Raw genomic sequence first — 16,316 nt, 5'->3', positions numbered from 1 at the left:
TTTGTCATAGTGATACCCAGATATTTTACCTTTTTCTTAATCTTAAAACCCTTGTATTGTCATATTGTTTGTTAACATCTTCATTCTGTTAATTAATCTTAAAACTGTTAATGCACCGAAATTTTAATTTAAACATTAAAAGAAAGGATCTTCCAAAACCAAGACAAGTTATCTCCAAAAGCTCCTAACTTACAAGTCTCTTTTTTAAATCTTCACGCTCACAATCCTCTCATCCCAGTGGTGAAATCCAAATTTTTTTACTACCAGTTCTGTGGGGGTGGCTTGGTGTATGGTGTGGCTTGGTGGGCGTGGCTTGATGGGCGTGGCAGGGGAAGGATACTGCAAAATCTCCACTCCCACCCCACTCCAGGGGAAGGATACTGCAAAAACCCCATTCCCACTCCACTCTGGGACCAGCTAGAGGTGGTATTTGCAAGTTCTCTGAACTGCTCAAAATTTCCACTATCGGTTCTCCAGAACCTGTCAGAACCTGCTGGATTTCACCCCTGTCTCATCCTCTTATTTCTCTATTCAGAATTTCAATAATAAACAGGTGAGGGGACAAGGGGCAGCCTTGTCTTCTTCCTTTTTGTAACCTACATGGTTTTGTTAGATCTTCATTAACAAAGATTTGTGCTTCTGTGAAGTGTAAATCAATTACTCATTATATAAAATCTTCTCCAAAATTAATATCTGCCAGTACTTTGAACAAGAAAGCCCAGTTCATGACCAAAGCCTTCTCTAAGAAGATCAGTACAGTTTGTTTGCACTTCATGGTCTTAAATGCTATATAAGAAGTTTGCCAACAAGCTGAATGTTAGTTTGGTGCTTTGTAGTTGCCAAGAAAATTCTCATACAGTACTTGAATGATTTTCAGGCAATTTTCTTGCCTCCACTAACAGATCTTCAAACTTCAAACAAGCTTTTCATTGATGACATCTGAACTGTGTACCAACAAAAATGCCTTCCTTAATTTTGGCATCAGTTATTCATGTGTCTTGAGAAACGTGTCTCAAATAACTAAAATCTTCAACTTCCTTGTTCATCGCTTTCACAAAATAGATCAAGTTTTATGTGAAGCAAGGGCAAATGTATCTTTGAATCAACAAATGGTTCATGTGCCATGTTTTTCTGTCCTGGAACCAAACTCTTTTGGAGTGGCCATTTCTTTTTAATGTAATGTGACACTCATGCATGGCTGTCCCATTCAGATATGTAACAACAGAACAATACCAACAACAGCTTTCCAAGCAACAGAGCCACTACTTTTAGATCTCCACAGATAATTCCAGTTGTACTGGGTGTGCTTCAATAACCATTCTGTCAGATGTAAATGCCTTATTCTCCAATGTGTAAATAGTGTACAGACAGGGTATCAGGGGTTAACTTATTCTTCACTTCTTAATGTATTCATAATTCACCACTCCCACATATAGCTCCACCCATTGTATATATAAGGAGCTACCTACACCATTTCCCTTGCTTCTATCTGTGAATATTCAGTGAATATAGAATGCCTAATGTAAATAAAAGAATATATAGTTAAATCTTTAACTCTTGTTGATCTTATTGAGTCTGATCCTGAAAATATTGCAACAAACTGGTAGCAGAGGATGGTTAATTGACTCAATAAAAAAGCTTTAAAATGTCTAAGAAAGATAGGCCCAACACCAGGGCCTACAGCAAAGAAATGGAAACGGAACAAGAAATAATCAACGAATCCACGAATGCAATTTCGAGAGAATCCGAAGAATACACCACTGAAGACGAAGAAATAATTGATGACCAGGAGGAAATCGAAATAGAAAATAACGAACTCAGGTCAGAGATATTAAAACTATTAAAAAGCCAGAAGAATGATGAAAGCCTCATCGCGAACCTCCAAGATATGCTAAAGAACAGCGGAGCAGCGAGAGAGAAAAACATCATCAATGAAAAACCCAAAGATCCAAAAATAGTGAGTAATATGACTGCGGAGAAAATCATTACAAAGAAGAAAAACGATGATCCCGCGCAAAAATTTGAATGGCGGCCATCTTGGTTTCAACCGGCCTCCAAGATGAACGAAGCAGAGCCAATCAGCAAGCTCAATTCAAAATTTCTGGCGCGAAAAATATTATCAGACAACGAAAACGAAAAGGAAGATTCAAACACCTCAGAAGAATCAGAACCAGAAAGCGAGGAAGATCCAACGAAACACCAAATAAAATCAGCGATGAAAACGCTCTTTGCTGCATTTGGGCCAAAACTGAAAATTACTAAAAAGACACCAAAAAAGCGAACGAGCAAGCCAATGCCTCAAGACCTGCCCGCTCCCATCCTGACTACTAGAGCGCTGACGCCGGAACCCAGAGAGCCCTGCCGATACCGCCCTACGCCGCAGACCGAAGCAAGCACCAACGCTCTCAATAGAAGAGGAAGAACAGCCACCGTCGCCAGAACCCCCAAAGTCGAACCAGAGACCGACTCATCTGAAGAAGAGCAGAGCGAGCAAGCAGCAATGAGGAGAACCTTCCACGACGACGCCGAAGAAGAAATGAGCAACGCGCATGCGCGAAACTACGCTGACGATCCGGGAAGACATGAACAGGAGAGAAGATCATGCAGACTCGTAGCGAGCATCCCCACGCCGTTTTGCAATTTTCTGCATTTACGAGACCACGGACTACCTCAGGTTGTAAGTAATGGACCCAATAATGTCGGAAATTTACCCAGTGACTTCCCAAAACTAAGGGTTGATGGCATTAATTTACAAGAATGGTATCAACAGCTCCAGGTTGTCTTTATGAAGGAAAACTTACTGTTTTTTATCACTAGTCCCCCAAAAAGACCTTGGACACTAAAAATAGATTGTTTACACCATAGAGCTTTTTTCTTAATAATATCTAGTGTGTCTCCTGCAATGTATCACAGCATTAAGCCAAATTTGACTGTTTCAGAAATTATTCAATGCATGTTTAATTTGTTTCACAGTGACAGTGTAGCCATCACCACAAGGATATCTAAAGACTTCTTTTCATCTAGGATAAAACCAGGGGTTTCCATAAGTGAACATTTAATATCTTTGAACAAAATAAGAGCTGAACTGCATTTGAGGGGGGAGGTGATTTCAGACCAAACAATGAAAAGTGTCATTATCAACTCACTTGATCCATCATGGGACAATTTTATGTCACATTTAGACACAATCAATCTAGGGTATTTATCCATAGAAAGTCTATCTAACAAATTGATAACAGAAGATAATTCTAGAAGGAATCGTTCTAACAATCACACAGAACATAAACCATATAGGAAAGTAGCTTTCCAAGAAAAATATAGTGGAACATTTAAATGTCATAATTGTGGATCCAGGGAACACAATAGAAGAGATTGCCCAAAATTCTTAAAAGAAAGATATAGATCAGAATACAGAAACAAATACGATTATAGACAGCCTTCCATAGAAAGGCATAGATATAGGAGCCCACCAAATCACAGAGAGAATAGAGGGGGCAGAGACAATTCAAAGGATAGAAAGTCTGGTTCACTGAATGGATTAAATAAACAAGACAACACTAACACACAACAAAGTGAGAACAATAATTGGCTTATTGATTCTGGAGCAACTAATCACACCACTAATAACAAAAGTATATTGTCTTCATTTGCAGAAGATAAATTTGTAATTAAGGTAGCTAACCAAGAAAAGGTTCAAGTATTAGGTAGAGGAAATGTAACCTTGCCTGGTTTAGGAAAAATAGAGGGGGTATTACTAATACCTGAAATACCTCATAACATATTAAGTGCCATAAAACTAAGCAGAGATTCTGACATTAACATTGTCTTTTCAAAAGGAAAGGCAACTTTGGAAAAGAATAAAATAAATGTAGGCACTGTAGTGACTAAAGGAGGACTACCTTACCTAATAACAAAAGAAAAATGGTTACATAACATTGATTCAAATATGGAAGATTGTATTGAAATAGATGATGAGAATGTTAGCAACAGTGACAATGATGAATGTAAAATATCTCATGATCACACAGATGCACACAACGATAAGAAGCCAAAGATAGGTAAACCAATTCATGATGAGTGTGCTCACATATTGCATAGGAAGTTAGGACATGCCAGTTTTCCTGTAGTGCAAAAAATGACTGAACACGCAGAAGGTGTTAAAATAAAGAATTGTGAAAATTATCTGGAATGCTCAGTATGTAAATCTACAAAACTAAAAACTAGTCCCAGGCTAAGAAAATCTACCAGATCAACTAACAAAATTTTTGACTTAGTACACATGGACTTAGTTGGTCCATTAACTCCATCAATCACTTATAGGAAACGTTACTTCCTGACAATAGTGGACGATTATAGCCGCTATGGATTTGTTTACACATTAAAACACAAAGATGAAACATTTCAAAAATTTAAAGAATTTTACAAACGCATAGAAACACAACACAACATCAAAATAAAACAAATTATGACAGACAGAGGATGCGAATTCATGTCTAAAGAATTCTCACAATGGTTAAAAGACAAAGGAATGTTACATTACACATCTAGTCCATTTTCTCCGTTCCAAAACGGGATTGCAGAGAGAAAAAATTCCACATTACAAACCATGATTAGATGCACATTGGAAGATGCTGGCTTAAGCAAACAATTCTGGTCAGAAGCCTTACATTATTCAAATTACACACAAAATAGAACATGGTCCAGCATTATAAATAAGACACCATATGAAGTGATGTATAATAGAAAACCAAAATTAGCACACATGCATATATTTGGAGTCACAGCTGACGTACACATACCTAAACAATTAAGAAGAAAGGGAGAAAATGTGTCCAGGAGACTCAGATTTATGGGATATGAGACTGGCACTAAAGGATACAGATTCATTGATAGTAACAACAAATTTATAGTCTCCAGAACAGCTGTGTTCCATTAACAAGCTAACTGGTCTAAATTACATCTTAATGAGATATTCCCAAATAAACATGAAGATACAAAATCTCATGAGAAAGGGACTATAGAAAAACAAAATATCAACAAATATAAAAACAAAACCAAAACTTGGACAAATAGCCAACTCAAAATAAAGACAGACACACTAACAAAAAAGGAAGCAAGATATTTGCATGATAACGATAGTAAACCCGAGAAAATCATTAGAAACACCAGAAATCAAATGCCAAATAAATACAAGGATTATGTAATGCACATGAATGGTGAACCAACAACACCCAATACATACGAGGAAGTGTTAAAACTTCCTCACGAAGAAAAAGAAAAATGGGAATTAGCAATGAAGAAAGAGATGGAAAGTTTACAAGGACTAAATGTATTTACACCTGCATCTGCACCTAAAGATAAGACAATTATTGGTACCAGATGGATATATAAAATTAAGAATTTAGAGGGAGGAAATACTCTATACAAAGCTAGATTGGTTGCACAGGGTTATGCACAGAAATATCCAGAGGACTATACTGACACGTATTCCCCCACTGTAAGAACAGAGAGTGTCAAAACAGCTCTAGTGGTAGCTTCAGCACTCAATCTAGATGTATTCCAATATGACATACAGACTGCGTACCTACACGCAAAATTAGATAAAGAAATATACGTGAGAGCACCTCATAGTCCATACACAAACAGAAATGAGACTTGGTTGTTAAACAAGAGTTTATACGGGCTAAAACAATCTGGTAAACGGTGGTATGATTGTTTAGTAAAAGTACTTAAGACCATGGACTTCAACGCTACCACTGCCGATAATTGTTTCTTTGTCAAGAGGGGTGATGATTACATTGAATTTGTATTGATTTATGTGGATGACATTTTATACATAGGAAAACATAAAGAAAGAAGAGAAACTTTTGTAACTAAACTAAATGAACATTTCTCATTGAAATCTTTAGGCAAGGTAAACAAATACCTTGGTGTCCAAATTAATAAGACAAAAAGGGGATTCAAACTTACCCAGAGAGATAAGATCATAGATCTTTTAAATAAATGCAACTTAAACAATGCCAAACCTTGTGATACCCCTATGCAAACTGACTTTCTAAGGAATTCTGATGAATCTTCTCCCGAGTTCAAGGACAATACATTCTATAGATCAATCATAGGTTCACTCCTTTACATATCTAATTGGACTAGACCGGACATCGCTTTACCACTCAATTTATTATCTAGGCATGTCAGCAAACCAACAATGTACCACTGGGAAGCTGTTAAAAGAATTTTAAGATATTTAAAAAGTACACTAGACTTTTGTTTAATATTAGAACCTAATGATATTAAAGAACCAAAGCTTACGTGTTATGCAGATGCAGATTGGGCTGGAGACACCTCATGCAGAAAAAGCACATCTGGTTATGTATTTCTCTTAAATGACTGTCCAGTTTACTGGTACACTGGTAAACAAGAACTAGTGGCTACTTCAACAACAGAAGCGGAATATGTTTGTTTATCCAAGGCCGCAAATAACCTTGTATGGTTTAATGATTTAATTTCAGATGTCTGGAAAAAACCTGCTCTGCCTTTTGTTATGCATGAAGACAATAAAGCAGCCATTGAAATATCTAGATCTGATGCCATTGGACAAAGGTCCAGACATATAGATATAAAATTTAAACATGTGAGACAATTATCTCAGGATGGATTTATTAAAGCGGTGCATTGCGACACTTCAGAACAATTAGCTGATATATTAACGAAGCCTTTACCTTCTAAACAGCATAAATACTTAACTTCTAAGTTGTATGTTTTGTATTGTCCTGAATCTGAATGTAACTGGTGTTGTATAACGAATCGGCATTTAGAGGGGGATTTGTCAGATGTAAATGCCTTATTCTCCAATGTGTAAATAGTGTACAGACAGGGTATCAGGGGTTAACTTATTCTTCACTTCTTAATGTATTCATAATTCACCACTCCCACATATAGCTCCACCCATTGTATATATAAGGAGCTACCTACACCATTTCCCTTGCTTCTATCTGTGAATATTCAGTGAATATAGAATGCCTAATGTAAATAAAAGAATATATAGTTAAATCTTTAACTCTTGTTGCTCTTATTGAGTCTGATCCTGAAAATATTGCAACACATTCCATGTTTTCATATGTTTCTTTCTTTCATGTGTTCAGTATAGTTAACAAGTATTGAAGGGTGTACATTGTAAAAAATAAAGATTTCTATTAAATGGTATGTGATGTTATGTAAAATGTCTAACTTGTTTATATCTTGTCTGTATCTCTACCTTCTTACATTTCTGCAAGGGTTAACAATAATACACGCCCCCTCATTTCCATAATCCTACCTGATTCCTGACTCCTCCCCTCGGGTATAAAAAGGTCTCTCTGAGGTAAATCTGAGCTGTTCCAGTTGTGTATCTAAAAGAGAGAAACATAACGTTAAAGGTCTAATGATTAAAGAGGCCTAGGATCTATCCAGGTCTAAAATAAAAGCTTGAAAATAAAATACATTTTGATTAGTGAGTTATTGGGCTAGAACCATCGACTTTAACATGTGATAGGTTAAATTACAAGTCATTTTCTTGATTAGCAGTTAAAAAATCTATAAGATACACACAAAAATATTCAGGAAGCAAAATCTTTGTTGTCTGGTTTCCTGCACAAGCAGCCCAAAGCCTCTAAAGCAGGGGTGTCAAATTTGATTTCATTGAGGGCTGCATCAGGGTTGTGTTTGACCTTGGGGGTCCAGGGTGGGCATGGCCAGCTCGACATCACTCGTGTTGGGGGTGCCTTTGGTGGCCCAAGCGCTCTGCCAACAAAAACAGGCTCCCAAACTCTGGCTGTGACAGTCTCCTGCAACCCTCTGCCAGCGAAAACAGAGCCCGGGAGGTCCTTCGCTGTTTCCAGGGCTCCAGGGTGGCGCCGCAAGCCAGATTTAAGCACCCCGTGGGTCAGTTTCAGCCCCTGGGCCTTGAATTTGACACCCCTGCTCTAAAGGACCAATAAGAGTTTGCAAAAGTTGCCTACAAAACAGCCACAGGTGCACCTAGACAGGAAGGGGCCAGAATCGCAGAAGGGTTTTTGATTTCTATGAAAACAGTTTATAAATTCAAAGTTTCTTGGCCCTTTCTTGGTGATCAAACAAATTAACGGTAGCATTTTCATTGCAACTGCCACCATTGATGAAGTTTTATCTGGTTTTCCATCGGTCTGTGCTAAGGAAAATGGGATCTCACTGCACTCTACCTTCGTAGATAGCATCCCATCTCTCCTACTGATAAACAGGGAGGAACAGTATGAGGTCGAGATGCTGCTGGACTTTCACATGCAGAGGGAAGTGGGTAGAATACCTGATCTGCTGGAAGGGCTATTCAGAGTCAAAGAGGTTGTGGGAAGCATCAACAGATGGGGAGTGTAGAGAAGAGCAACAAAGATGTTTAGGGGACTGGAGCAGGGGTGAAATGCTCCCAGTTTGGACCGGATCGCCTGATCCGATAGCGATGGCGGCGGGTGGTTCGGTAGCAAAAATCCCTGCGCCCCCCCCCATGCTCAGCTGAGTTACATGAAGAGCCTGAGTGGCGTAGCAGACTAATGCTACTGTTAAAGGTAGTATTTAGCTTCCGGCTGCCTGCAATTACTGCGAGTTCAATTCTCACCAGGCTCAAGGTCGACTCAGCCTTCCATCCTTTCTAAGGTGGGTAAAATGAGGACCCGGTTTGTGGGGGCAATAAGCTGACTTTGTATAAATATACAAAAGTATGAAGGCTATTGCTTAACGCATTGTAAGCCGCCCTGAGTCTCCGGAGAAGGGCGGCACATAAATCAAAATAAAAAAATAAAATAAAAAATAAAATGATCATCAGAGACTTTTTTTTTTACTTTTAAAAGCATTTTTTCTACAACCTCTTCTGACAAAAAAATGCTTTTAAAAGTTAAAAAAAAGGCCTCTGATAATTGCACGGCTCAGCTGGGATCGTCAGAGGCTTTTCAAAGCATTTTTTTCTGCAACCTCTTGGCCAAAGAGGTGGTTAAAAGATGCTTTGAAAAGTCTCTTGACGATCCCAGCTGAGTTGCCTGATAGGCAGAGGCTTTTCAAAGCATTAGAAAAAATGCTTTGAAAAGTTAAAAAAAAAAGTTGGCCACGCCCACCCAGTCACATTCTCCCCCCAAGCCACGCCCACAGAAGTAACAGTAGTACACAGAAGCCCACGGTAGTAACAAATTTTACATTTCACCCCTGGACTGGAGGCTAAAACATTTGAAGAATGGTTACTGGGCATGGCTAGTCTAGTGAAGAGAAGGACCAAGGGAGACATGATAACACTCTTCCAATATCTGAGGGGCTGCCACAGAGAGGAAGAGATCAAGCTATTTTCCAAAGTACCCAAATGCCAGACAAAGAATAATGGATGGAATCTGATCAAGGAGAGATTCAACAAGGAGAAATTTTCTGACAGTGAGAACAATCAACCAATGGAACAGAAGTTGCCTTCAGAAGTTGTGGGAGCTTCATCACTAGGAGCTTTCAAGAAGAGATTGGACTTCCATCTGTCAAAAATGGCGTAGGGTCTCCTGCTTGGGCAGGAGGGTTGGACCAGATGACCTACAAGGTCCCTTCCAACTCTGTTAATTTGTTAAAGCTCTGTGACTGGTGCACCACTTTCATGACTGTCACCTGATAAGCTGACAAGTCACCCTGACAAGTCTTCAAGAATTACCAGCCTTGCGTAGGTTTGAGGCTGACCAAAATGGGCAAGAGATGTTCTTCCATGGTATGGTGGTCAAATAAGAGAACAAACAGGGGAAACTACCCAGATCCTTCTACATCAGGCAAGCAAAACATGTGGGAGGGCAGAACTTTCTGATCGGAAGGCAGAAATCCCCTTGAGATGTGCCTGGGTTGTGAGAGGCCTCCTGTAATCTGGGGGAGAAGAAGAGAGGGAGGGACACAGCTGCACTTCATGTTCAGTTTCCCCTGAGAACCTGGGAGGAAAGATGAAGGGGAAGGCGATGTGAGGGTATGTGGAAATGACCTTGGCAGGCAAGAGGAAGAGCTGTAGCCAGGGGAAACACTTGAGCAAGAGGCAGCTGAGCCTGTGAAAGCATTCCAGCAGTGCAAATATCTCAGAAGAGCTCCCTAGTCTCTTGGGCTGTAGAGAGAACATATGCTAGATTTGCAAGATTCTGTTGATGTAACCTTATAATAAAGTAGAATTAGTCCATTTGGTTACGTTTCAACTAGGACTGCCTCACTAAGATGGCACCAAGTGCTTCATTGATTATAGAAAGGTCTTCAAGCTGTGGGAAGTGTTCAAAAAATAGCATAACAGAGTTGGAAAGAGTGTTGGAAAGCTGGTGTTGGTGTTGTCTGACAGACAAGAAAACCAGGCGATGAAGCATTGAACAAATGAACCCAGAATTCTTCCTCAAGGCAGAAATGGTGGGGCTCCAGTTATCTTATTTCAAACACCTTATGCCAAGGTTCAGCTTTTTTGAGCAAGCTCTGATTCTGGGAAGAAAAGAAGCAGATGACTGGCAGCCAGGGGAAGGGACTTAATACAGTGGCAATGGCTGCACTGTTGGAAGACTTGAAGGACTAGGTTGGGGACAGATCCTCAACCACTTGATGGCACATAATCAATCAGTCTTCTCAAAGTGTGTCATTTGCACACATTGGGGAAGAGGGTTTTGTTGTTGTTGTTGTTTTGCAGTGCCTCCATTTGTGAACTTGGTTGCTGTCAAGGACACCATTTACAGTCAGCCTAACAACTTGATTTCTTCAGCAACGTCCCTAATTGGCCAGAAATGGGAGTCAGGTACTATGTGCATTTAATAAATTATTATTATTATTTGTTGCTTTGCTCTTTTTTTTTACTCTTATCATGTTAGCTGTTTTAACTATTGAGGGCCAGTAATTATAGGAATGTTTTATTATACATTTTCCGTACATTCATGTTAGCATTGCAAACAATCCTGGAAAGACTTCAACTTCTAAAAGTTGCCCACACATATTTTTTAATAAATAGACTATTAAAGGTTGAGAGCTAGGTTGTAGGAAAGAGGCTTTTATATAGATGCAACTAGCAGTTACTGTGGAAAGCTCTGAGTTCAACTTTATAATTTATGTTCATTTAACTAGCTTGGTGTAGCGAACTGTAGTATAATAGGTACCAGGCAAGAAACTGAGAAACTGTGAGTTCTAATCTTACCTTAGCCTAGAGCAGCTGGGTGACTTTGGGCTGGTCACTCTCCTTCAGCTCTAGGGAGAAGGCAAGGACAAAACACTCCTGAAATCTTGCCAAGAAAACTTCAGGGACTTAGCATTACAGAGCTGGAAGGGACCTTGGAGGTCTTCTACTCCAATCCCCTGCTCAAACAGGAGACCCTATACATTTCATACATGTGGCTGTCCAGTCTCTTCTTAAAAGCCTCCAGTGATGGAGCACCCAAACCTCTGAAGACAAACCAGTCTTGTCCAGGCAGCCACCAGGAGTCAACTGACTTGAAGGCACACACACACAATTCTTATTCAGATGTTATGTTTTACCTTCAATTTGTTTCTGTTTCGAGTTTGGTTCTCCTGCCTTCAACGAGAGTGAAACAACTCTTTGAGGTAATGCCATAGTAGATCGAAACCATTTGCTTCAGGTGTTTTAAATAAGTGCAAGTATAATTTGAGTTCATGTCTCTACAGATTCACAGCAGGATTGGAGCCAAGGAAGATGTTAACTAGATAAATGGGCAGGAAGAGAACTGGCTTCCAAGATCGAAGAAGTGCATGGTTTATGATCAGGGTCTGCTGTGGCAAAGGAGCCTTGAGTTCATCAGTGCACTTCAAACTGACCAAAATTAAATGTAGGTTTGAAACAGCATTCCAAGAAGTGCTGAAACAATTTTTTTGGCTGGGCAGAGAGAAAATCTTCTGGTCTAGTTCTGGCAAGGTCCAGCCATTTATATATCTCATCATTTACTTTCATGCATTTTAAAGGTATTGTTTTGTCAGGGCCAATAATTATGAGATTATAAATTACCCCATGAAGTCTTTCTATCTGTCTCCTACTGGGAAATGCAACAAAATTAATTTCTAAAAGTCTCGAGTCAATCTCTGCTGTCCTTGAGAGAAAATAACAGGGTCCTAAAACAGGTAACAAGGGAAAAAGAAAAAAAAGCAACCATTGGGACCAACTTGGACCTTTCAACAGTATCAAATTCAACAATCCTTAAACCATCCTGGTTTGCTTAGCAAAACCTGACTGACATCTCTACAATAAGCATCTTCAGTCAGACAAGAACTCAAGCCGATATGGAGAGAATGGAGAGAATTCCCTACCTCCTTGGGGTATGTCAGAAGGAGTTCAAGATACAGGGAGTCCTCGACGTACAACAGTATATTTAGTTGCAACGACACAGAAAAAAGTGACTTCTGGCTGTTTTTCACACTTCTGACTGTTGCAGCATTCCCATGATCATGGGATCAAACTTTAGATGCTTGACAACTGGTTCATATTTATGACCGTTGCTGTGCCCCAAGGTCACCTTTTGCAACCTCCTGACAAGCAAAGTCAAGGGGGAAGCCAGATTCACTTAACAACCAGATTACTAATTTATCAACTGCAGCAATTCACTTAACAACTGAGGCAAGAAAGCTCGCAAAATGGGGCAAAATTCACTTAACAAACATCTCATTTAATGTTGTGCTCAATTGTGGTCGTAACTTGAGGACTACCTGTAATCACTAGAAGTTCCTACTGTCTCAATCCCCATCAACACCATGCACTCTGTTCTATTCCTATTTTTGTATTCATCTATATTGGGAATTGAAGAAATACACATCAGGTTTGTTGGTCAAAAAATGTTGACGGAATGCAACTTTTCCCCAGCTTTGTTAGAGAAGCTGGTCCCTGGCTTTGAAAGGGGAGGTGTGCCTCTTGCTATCCAAGGTGGGTAATGGGGAACTCGATACTGCCACTATCACCTTGCAGGCTGTGGGCAGAGCAGCCACTTCCATGGAGCAGATAGACAACATCCAGAGTGCTAAGCCAGGCTTTGAGTGAGGTGCATGGCATGAAGAAGGATTTGAACCTGGCAGCATTTTTGTTTCTTTCCACCGAGCTGGTACTGGAGCCATCTTTTCCAGAGTGTATCTTTGGCCACCCACATTTGCTTTCAGGCAGTGAGGTAGGAAAATGCATTGTGCTTTTTACTGATCAGACACTTTGGCATTCACAGCATTAATTACCTGTCAGGGTATGTAAATTTAATAGCTGTAAGCTGATGAGAGGTTGTAAGCAGAGGCAACCAGAAGCTGATGCAAGGAGAATGAGGCAGCAGGGTTACTGCCACTTTAAGAAGCTGGGTAAGAAGCTGCCTATATAAGGGAAGCCATTAGAGGGCATTTCTTCTCCTCATGTTCTCTCTAGTCGTGTATCTCATTGCTCTCCTTGTGTCAGTAGCTGTACGATAAGGTATTTAACCACGTATAAGTCTGTATATATTCTGCTGTAGATAAAACCACTGTTATTTATCTAAAGGCTCTGTGTGCTGTGTGCTGTGTTTTGCTCCTGGGTTTATCTCATAATACTAGTCACACTGCCTAAACTCTGACATGAATTTTGCATTCTGTGGTCAGGATGCAGCCGGGGGGTGGGGGCAGAGTAGGGGGAGGCTCAGTATGGGACTCAGCTGTCCAGAATGCACAAGACCTTGGATGGGCACAGAGTAGATGGGTGGCCTTTTTTATACCAAAGAAGGCCACCCATTTTCCATTCCATACATATGAGGAATTCCCAGCAACCTTTTGTCAGACATCTGGGCACACTAAGTCAACTTAAAAGCAATTGTGTTCTTTTTGCCGATGACATAAAGTTATTCAATTCTACAGATAATTCTGTTGTTTTGCAAAGCGATCTCGAGTATGTGTCTGAACGGTCATCTATTTGGAACTTCAAATTTCGATTAATAAATGCTCTGTCTTACATATTGGTAAACATAATCAGAATGTCAAGTATAAGCTAGGTGGCATTGATCTAGCAGATGACCTCAGGGCTGGGCTTCAGATCCTTTAGCAATGGGTTTGCTGCCCAATTGCTGGGTGGGCGTGGCCATGGTGAGTGTGGCCTAGTCAGCCGCCTGCACCTCAGCGGGGGTGGGGGGTGGGGCATTTTGCCCTCCCCAGGCTCTGGAGACTTTCTTCAAGCCTCCGGGAGGGCGAAAACTGCTTCCCCCAGGGTCCGGAAGCCCTCCGGAGGCCGGAAACTGGCCTGTTTCCAGACTTTGAGAACCTCCAGTAGGCCTGTTTTTTGCCCTCCCAGACCCTCTGCATGGTCCCTGCACTTATCTGGAATGATGAACGGGCCGTGTGGAGACTCCTGGGTGGGGCAGGGTGGGTGTGGCCATCCAGGGGTGACATTTGGAGGTTCGCCGAACCCCGGCAATCCTTAGCTAGAGGATCGCCCGAACCCTGCCAAACCCCCAAGAGCCCACCCCTGGACAACCCCCTCACTTTGTTAAGGACCTAGGTGTACTTATCTCTGATGGTTTATGTTCCAAAGCCCACTATAACAACGTTGCTAAAAAAGCATTAAGAGTTGTAAACTTAGTTTTCAGAAGCTTTTTTTCTGGAAACCTTGTATTGCTAATTAGAGTTTATAAAATTTATGCTAGACCAATTTTAGAATATTGTTCGACTGTTTGGAATCCCCACCATATATCTGACATCAGTAAAATCGAGCGGGTTCAGAAGTACTTCATGAGAAAAGTCTTGCACTCTTCTCTACACAATAGAATTCCTTCTGCTACTAGGCTCGAAATTCTCGGTTTGGATAACGTAGAACTGCGTCGCTTGCAGTCAGGCCTAGGTATTGCATACAAAATTATACGTAGTAATGTTTTACCTGTAAATGACTTTTTCTGTTTTAATTGCAATAATACACACACGAACAACTGCTTTAAACCCAATGTAAATCATTCTAAACTTGACTGTAAAAAAAATATGATTTCTGTAACAGAGTTGTCCAAGTCTGGAATGCCCTACCCGATTCAGTTGTCTCAGCTATAAATTTTCACAGTTTCAGTCACAAATTGACTTCTGTGGACCTTACTTCATACTTAAGTAGTCAGTAGAGGGGGTGTGCATAAGTGCACTAACATGCCTATCGTCCCTGTCATTGTATTTTTATTCTCTTATTCTTGTTCTCATTTTTGTTTGACAAATTCCAATAAATAAAATAAATAAATAAAGTCCTACTAGACTTAGCCAAACTCACGCCTGAGGAGTGTGTCTCTTGCACTCGTGTTCTGCAAGTCTGGCAGCAAATCTGACCACAGCCCTGCTTTCCTTGCCTCAAAAAGGTCCAGGTTCTGCTCCCAGGACAATCTGGGCTCCTGACTAGCTCCCTGGAGAGCAGGGAAGGTCATCAGTGCCTTGGTGATTTTATAAAGGCCTGGACATCATTGTCCTTTGATGATCACCCTTGGTCAGATTGATGTCCTCCCCTTTCCTCAGAGAGCCCTGGTGGCTTATAGGTCACAACAGGCTGCTAAGGCAGGCTAGCCAGACCTAAAGACCACTCCTAACCTTTCATGTCTGAAGGTGAACTTCAAACAGGGTTTCCTAATCCTGATCTAGCCTTTAGCTGGCTTGGCAAGCAGGGCTTGGAAAAACAATTTTGGGTGAAGTTGCATATATCTCAGTGACAAAAACAACTACTGAGAAATACGTCAGCCCTACCAATAAGCTAGAAAGCCTGCACATTTGGCTTCCAAAAGAATATGGAGTTCCAGCATTGCTTTTGATGACAATAAACCTTCCACCTCCTATAAATTCAACGGTCTTTCAAAAAACGGATGTTTGTTCCTGCAGGTTTTTATAGCTGCTTGGTAACTTTAATCATTTTGTAAAATGCAAACCCTGGTTATAAATCCTCTGTCAAGTACAGATTTAGAGAGATCTAGAGGACTGCAGTGGGCTGATAGGTGGGTTTTAATCTGACAAGGCCAAAAAATCGATTAGATTTATACCAATGCAGGCGCAGCCGCCTTATAATTGCAATTGAGCAGACTTCAGACAGACATTAAAAAAAGGAATAGGTAGAAGAGGTGGCATGGTGCGAGAAGGGGGTTGAGGGGCTTTTTGACTAAGATTTTAAATAGTATTTTAAGGGGTTCTGGGAGGGATAATTTATGGGGGGTTGGGACTAGCCCGGCGAGGGATGGCGTTACAGGGGATGTGGGGTCCGGGATTAAGGAGGGGGCCAGTGTCCATACTGTGGAGGGTTGTTCCATCGGTACTGTGGTTGGGAGGGGCAGATATGGCAGGAACAGGGGGCCACATCATGTTTGGGGAGT

The sequence above is a fragment of the Pantherophis guttatus genome, chromosome 10 (genome assembly GCF_059756535.1).
Source record: "Pantherophis guttatus breed Tessera chromosome 10, ASM5975653v1, whole genome shotgun sequence".
Taxonomy (NCBI): domain Eukaryota; kingdom Metazoa; phylum Chordata; class Lepidosauria; order Squamata; family Colubridae; genus Pantherophis; species Pantherophis guttatus.
This window is presented reverse-complemented; position numbering follows the sequence as displayed.